The sequence below is a fragment of the Phyllobates terribilis genome, unplaced genomic scaffold (genome assembly GCF_046119375.1).
Source record: "Phyllobates terribilis strain yellow unplaced genomic scaffold, ASM4611937v1 Scaffold_4__5_contigs__length_816908805, whole genome shotgun sequence".
In the NCBI taxonomy this organism is placed as follows: domain Eukaryota; kingdom Metazoa; phylum Chordata; class Amphibia; order Anura; family Dendrobatidae; genus Phyllobates; species Phyllobates terribilis.
The window spans coordinates 671,774,925-671,782,004 of record NW_027362764.1 but is presented as its reverse complement, the minus strand read 5'-3'; positions in this window follow the sequence as shown (position 1 = coordinate 671,782,004).

The following is a 7,080-nucleotide window of genomic DNA, read 5'->3' as shown; positions in this document are numbered from 1 at the left end:
GGGGTTTTCTTTTGGAATTATTCGTGATGTCACCTGTGGAATGCGGCTACGGGGTGCCGCCGCTGCGGAGCAGTCGCCTGAGGCAGATAGTAGGGCAGCTTGTGATGAAATGGCTTCCCACAGGTGGAGCGGGCCTCAGGGCAGCACGGGGGATGTACTGGATTGTTGTGCAGGGGAGAGACGGCAGGACGGTCCCGGAGGAAGGATGGACACTCACACAGGGGTAAGCTTCAGTACCTTTACTGGTGATGCTGCAGGCACGGTCCACGGTACTCCAGGTGAAGGGTGCACTTCTGGACTCTACCCAGTGAGCGGGTATAGGGCCTCCTGATCCGTTGCTTTATTCTCTAAGCTTCTGGCCTGCCTGGAGCTGGGCCTAGCTTGGTTACTGTATCTCTCTGCACCTGCTGACCTGATGTTAGGGCCTTCTCTTTGTAGATCACTCTACCTGGACGCTGGGACCTCCGTGATTCCTAGCCCTGGTAATTTAGTCAGTGTTCGGTGAACCTGGGACCTGTAGTCCTCCAGGGGTTCCGGTGGTTCCTACTGGGTGAAAAGGGGTCCCTTTAGGCACGGACCCGGTGTCAGGTATATATAACGGGGTGAGCCTGGTATGCTCCTCTGCCCGCTCACTACTTCTTACTTCCCCTCTCTCCTTCGGCCCACTCAAGACCCTCACTAGGCTTCCACACGTGCTGTAGGCCTTGGCTCGCCTAAGCACAGCAGCCAGCTTGCTGCTTTCTTCACTGCTCTCTGAGCGTCTGCACACTCTCAGCCCACTCTGAGCTCTGTCCCTCTCTGTGTCTCAGCAGGAACTAATCTCTTCTCTAGACTGACTGCCTGGCTCCACCATCCCTTTATATATCCCTAACAGGCTCCCTCTGCTGGTCTGAGGTGATATGGTGAAGGTGTGTGAATGTGTGAGGGCCTCTTGTGGAGAAGTCCATCCATGCACCCTTCTGGGTTCCGTGGCACCACTGCGCAGCAGTGCGCCACATTCCCCCCTAGTAAAACTCAGTACTCCTGGACTGAAGCATTTTTTGAAAAACAGGTTAACAATTTCATTTCTTCCCTTTATGGGAGGCATTTTCTTGAGCGTTACAGATGACATTATGAACAAATATTTATAAAACAAGTTCAGAGTTTTTCAAGTAAATGGTGTCCATTTCACCGATGAAGGAACATGAGGGACCCGCCTGAAAACCCTCAACGTAGGCCCTGGGCGTGGCTACAGGGCATAGGTGATCCAGGTGCTGGACCACGTCTTCCGCCACGCCAAACGGGTTTTTGTTCAGTGGTCACTTAAAAGGGCACTCCATGGAGTGCAACTATGTACAGGACAGTTTTTCGGCTGCTCACAGTCCTCAGCCTACAAGTCTCTTTTTACCCTTACGGGTAACTAAATGCACATATATTTAATTTCAGTTTATACAATAAACATTATGCAATACCCTACTGGGTAACTATTTATACTACAGGTATTTTTAACTTACTGCTTATACCTGACAGGGACCTGGCCTTTTGTACTGCGTGTTGACCTACGTAGTACTGGGGTGTTGTTGTTGTCTGTGTGTGCATTGTCCGCTACCCTATCAGATCTACGTGTGAGTAAATTGTAGAACTGTCTTAACCTCTCTATGGGGCTGGCAAGTACACTGGTTACTGGGCCTTCTGGCTCTGCTTTTACTGGTGATCCCTCTTCCGGGGATTCTTCCTGAGCAGGCTCTTCTGGGGCACTTACAGGTTCTACTTACTGTGGAGGGTCTTCTGGCTGTCGGTAGAAGTGGATCACAGGTATTATCACTGCTCCTCCTAGTTGGGGCCAATCTGCCGGGAAATCTCCTAATTCAGTATGTATTACTGCTTCTTTAGGCTCCTCCGGTATGATGAGAGGCACTTCTTTCTGGGGCTTTAGCAGACCTGGACACATCTTCAGATTGTCTTTAGATACCGTTGCAGTCGTTTTTCCTCCGTCCTTGGTAATTACACAGGTCTTCCTGTTATCAAATCTTGAATTTAACACAGTGTAGGGTTCCCTCTCCCACTGGTCATCAAGTTTGTGGTTTCTTCTTTTTCTCTTTAGCACAACTTCTCCAAGTGCTCGGGGTTCTGCTGGCGCACTCTTGTTGTACTGTGCTTCCTGCTTGTCTCTTACCCTATTCAGACTGTCTTCGACACAGGCTTGTACTCTCCTGTACTGTTCCTGTCGCGTCGTGTCCCAGTCCTCAGTGGACATATCTGCTTCGGGTTCTACTACACCAAGCTCCAGGTCCATGGGCAACTTTCCGGGTCTTGCTCACATGAGATATGCCGGAGTGCAATTGGTGGAGCTCACAGGTATGTGGTTGTACAGATCTACCAGGTCAGATAGCTTGTCTGGCTACTGGTTTCTTTCTTCTAGCTGTAAGGTCTTCAATAGCTCGATGACGATGTTATTCATCTTTTCACATTACCCATTGGTTTGGGGGTGGTACGGTGTAGTCCGGATCTTCTTACAACCGTACAGATGGCAGAACTCCTTGAACAATTCGGCTTCAAAGGCAGGGCCTTCATCTGTCAGCACCTGTTCTGGGTATCCATGGGGCCTGCAGAAGTACGCCTGAAATATCTTCGCCGCAGTTTCTGCCGTCAGATCCTTGATGGGGGCGACCACCAGGAACCGGGAGTAGTTATCCACCATGGTCAGGGCATAGGAAGATCCTGACCTGCTGGGTGACAACTTGACATGATCCAGGGCCACGATCTCCAAGGGTCGAGTTGTCTTGATGGGTTGCAGGGGTGCCTTCTGGCTGCTGTAGTCTTTTCTTCTGATGCTACAGGGTCCACAATCCCAGCACTATCTCTCTATGGAACTGTGCATTCCAACCCAATAAAACCAACCTTTCAGCAGGGTTTCTAACGTCTTCCAGCCAAAGTGCCCCGCTTGATCGTGGTAGGCCTCCAACACCATCTGGATGTCCGTCCTAGGCACTACGATCTTCCATACCATCTCAAGGGTCCTCAGGTTGACGTACCTTCAGCACAGCTTCTCTCTGTAGATAAACAGCCGGCTTCTCTCATTCCACAGTTGCTTGGCTTGTGAAGACGAGTCCTTCTCCAGGGAGGAACCTTCCTGGGTTATCAGTTCTTTGATACGGCTGACAACCGGGTCGCTGTCCTGGGTCTCCTTCCAGCTGTGGTGAGGCAAAGGGTTTAATGTCTTACCGCGATGCCTCCTGGAGGCTCGTTGCTCGTGGACCAATCCATTACGGTGGAAGGCAGGTAGCTCAATCTCCTCCAGGTCATCCACTTCTTCTTCAGTGTCCGACTGGTGAGGCATCCTGGACAGGAAATCAGCGTTGCCATTCTTGCGGCCTACCCGATACTTAATGGTGAACTGGTAGTTTGACAGCCGAGCCATCCATCGTTGTTCCATGGCTCCTAACTTGGCTGTTTCCAGATGAGTCAAGCGGTTATTATCAGTGTAGGCAGGGAACTTACTGGAGGCTAGGTAGTGCTTGAACCGCTCAGTGATGGCCCAGACCAGGGCCCGGATCTCCAACTTGAAGCTGCTATAGTTCTTTGGGTTCCCCTCGGTCGGGCGGAGCTTCCTGCTTGCATAGGCAATCACCTTCTCTCGGCCATTCTGCATCTGACTTAACACAGCTCCTGCATCATCAGGATTAGTCTCTACTACAATTAGTCCCTGGTCCTTCAGTTCCACTCTTCCCACCTTTACTGCCACATCCTTAACCCCGACTAGGTTAAGGGGAAGGCCATTGGAGGCATACACGGAAAGGTTTGGAGCCGGCAGGCGAAGTTCGTCTATGGACCAGAACCTTTTGTAGAGGACATCTGGCATGATGGTTACTTGAGATCCAGTGTCCAGCAGGGCAGGTGTCGCGATGCCGCCCAGCACAATGGACAGGAAAGGTCTTCCTCCCATGAACCGATGGTACCAGTTTGATGGGCCTGCTTGATTTACTCCTGGGTCTCGGCCCTCGGCCCCAGGGTTTGCTTGTTTAAAGGACAGTTCCGCACTGTGTGGCCTGCCTTCTGGCAGCGGTAGCAGATGAATTCTCCTGGAGGGTGACGTTGGTCGTTGGTCCTCCCACGGGGTGGCGTTGTCCTCCTCCGGGGCGGCGTTGTCCTCCTACGGGGTGGCGTTGTCCTCCTTCTCCTTCTCATCCAGGGGACATCCTCAGGGCTTTTGGCGAGTTATATCCTTCCATCTGGCTTGGGCTCCTCGTGTAGCTGCAGGGTGCTCAGGACAGTGGCAAGGGTTTTATTTAACTGGCGCACTTCAGAGCGTAGGCTGTCCAGCTCGCTAGGAGGCACTGTTTGCATCTTTGTTTCGGCCATTAGTGAAGGAGCAGTGGGTGCTGCGGCCACTGAGGTGGCCCCACCCTGGTAACGTTGGACAGCAGTATCTGTTGTTTCCAGGGGCTGTAGACCCTTTATAGCCAAGGTGGCATCTGGATGATCTAAAACCCACCACCGTACAGTTCTGCTCTACTCCTGGGACCTTAACCCCCGGATAAACTGTTCCGTCAGCATTATATTTTCATCTTGTATTCTGGCTGGGCTAACCTGTTTCAGGGCCCGCAGGGCTTCCTGTAAGCACCTGGCATAGTCCCGGATACTGTCCTCAGTTTTCTGGACACAATGGTAGAACCTCATCCTGAGATCCGTCTCGGTGCGGTTTTCAAACACAGTCTGCAGTCTCTTAAAGATGATGGATACTGATTCCTGGTTTGCGGCTGGCCAGGTTTCAACCTCCCGCTCTGCGGCACCAGTCAATTGTCCCAAAGCTACAGCAGTTCTCTGTTTACCAGTCAAAGAATACATATCTAGCACACTGCATATTCTTCTCTTGAATCCGGACAGGGTGTCCGGTTTGCAGTTATACTTGGGGAGCCACTTCGCTCCAGGTATATACGGCAGGGCCATAGGTAATAACGGGGTCACCACCCCTGCTGGTGGAGCGGCCGCTCTGGCCTGTGCAGCGCCGGGAGTTAGTTGGGCATCAGAAGCGTTAACCTGTGCTCCGGCGGCTTGATGGTCGTCGGCCATGGTTGAACCCCCCTAGTGAACCGGAGCCTAACTTCTACACTTTTTTTATCAGGAAGGCCGCAGCTCCGCGGGCGACGGTTTTCTTCCAGGACCTTGCGTTGCTCGCGTCTGATGGTAGAGCGTCCTCTCGGCTCCTTCCAGGACCTGACCCTTCCTGGTTCAACGTCAGGGGCGGGGCGTGTCCTGGGCTTCGAACGCTTTTCCCAATCACGCCTCTCGGGTTCCCGCGGTTACGCCCCTCTTCTTCCCGCGCTACAGATCGATAATGGCGGCGGTCCTCACCACAATTTGACACACAGTTCAGTTCAATAAAGGCGCACAGTACCCGGTGACAACGGGCACGCAATCCTGTTCGTGACGCCAAAACATGACGCGCCCCCAGGGCCGTGGGGTAATCGGCAGCCGGGCCTCTGGTTGCCGGGAGGATATCACGGTGGCTGGCCCGATCCGTGGCCCAGGGCGGTCAGTGAAATGGGGAAAACTTCTATTATTTGGGGTATTCTTTTGGAATTATTCGTGACGCCACCTGTGGAATGCGGCTACGGGGTGCCGCCGCTGCGGAGCAGTTCTCTGAGGCAGATGGTAGGGCAGCTTGTGATGGAATAGCTCCCCACAGGTGGAGCGGGCCTCAGGGCAGCGTGGGGGATGTACTGGATGGTGGAGCAGGGGAGAGACGGCAAGATGGTCCCGGAGGAAGGATGGACCCTCACACAGGGGTAAGCTTCAGTACCTTTACTGGTGATGCTGCAGGCACGGTCCAGGGTACTCCAGGTGGAGGGCACATTTCTGGACTCTCCCCAGTGAGCGGGTATAGGGTCTCCTGATCCATTGCTTTATTCTCTAAGCTTCTGGCCTGCCTGGAGCTGGGCCTAGCTTGGTTACTGTCTCTCTCTGCACCTGCTGGCCTGGTGGTATGGCCTTCTCTTTGGAGAACACTTTCCTGGATGCTGGGATCTCCGTGACTCCTAGCGCTGGTACTTTAGTCAGTGTTCGGTGAACCTGGGACCTGTAGTCCTCCGGTGGTTCCTACTGGGTGTAAAGCGGTCCCTGTAGGCGCGGACCCGGTGTCTGGTATATATATCGGGGTGAGCCTGGTATGCTTCTCTGCCTCCTCACTACTTCTTGCTTCTCTTCTCGCCTTCAGCCCACTCACTACCCTCACTAGGCTTCCACACGTGCTGTAAGCCTTGGCTCGCCTAAGCACAGCAGCCAGCTTGCTGCTTTCTTCAATGCTCTCTGAGCGTCAACACACTCTCAGCTCACTCTCAGCTCTGTCCCTCTCTGTGTCTCAGCAGGAACTAATCTCTTCACTAGACTGACTGCCTGGCACCACCCTCCCTTTATATATCCCTAACAGGCTCCCTGTACTGATCTGAGGTGGTAGGGTGGAGGTGTGTGAATGTGTGAGGGCCTCTTGTGGAGAAGTCCATCCATGCACCCTTCTGGGTTCTGTGGCACCACTGCTCAGCAGGGCACCACATTTACAGTAGACTGTGGGCCAACCTCTGTCTTCTAAAGTGAGAAATCCCCTATTCTATTTCATAAAATAGCCTTGTAATCAGCGGTGTAACAATCAATACCGCGATTACAAGAGACTGACTACATTATTAAGACTACACTGTGGACTGAATGACCACAGCATTTAAAAGGACTGACTGTACACAGCGTTTTAATTAGTTGTGGACTGACTGACAACAGCATTTACACTAGTCTAAGGACTAACTGGTAGTCAGCAATCACTGGAAAAGAACATCATACTGCGAAGTATAGAAAGAAGAAAGTAAAGAGGAAGACCAGCAGCCAATCCAACGGATTGACACTATCAAGATAACGGTGGAGAAGACTCTAGTGGACTTATGTAGTTTTTCACAAAATTGATTTTCCTAAAAATCGTTAATTCATCCAGTCGTCATGGCGTGAATTTCAACCGAAGGCCGTTAATAAAAAAAATGGGCTGAATGACCACATCATTTACACTAGGTGTGGACTGGTTGACTACAGCATTCACACAAGGTGTGGACTGCTTGA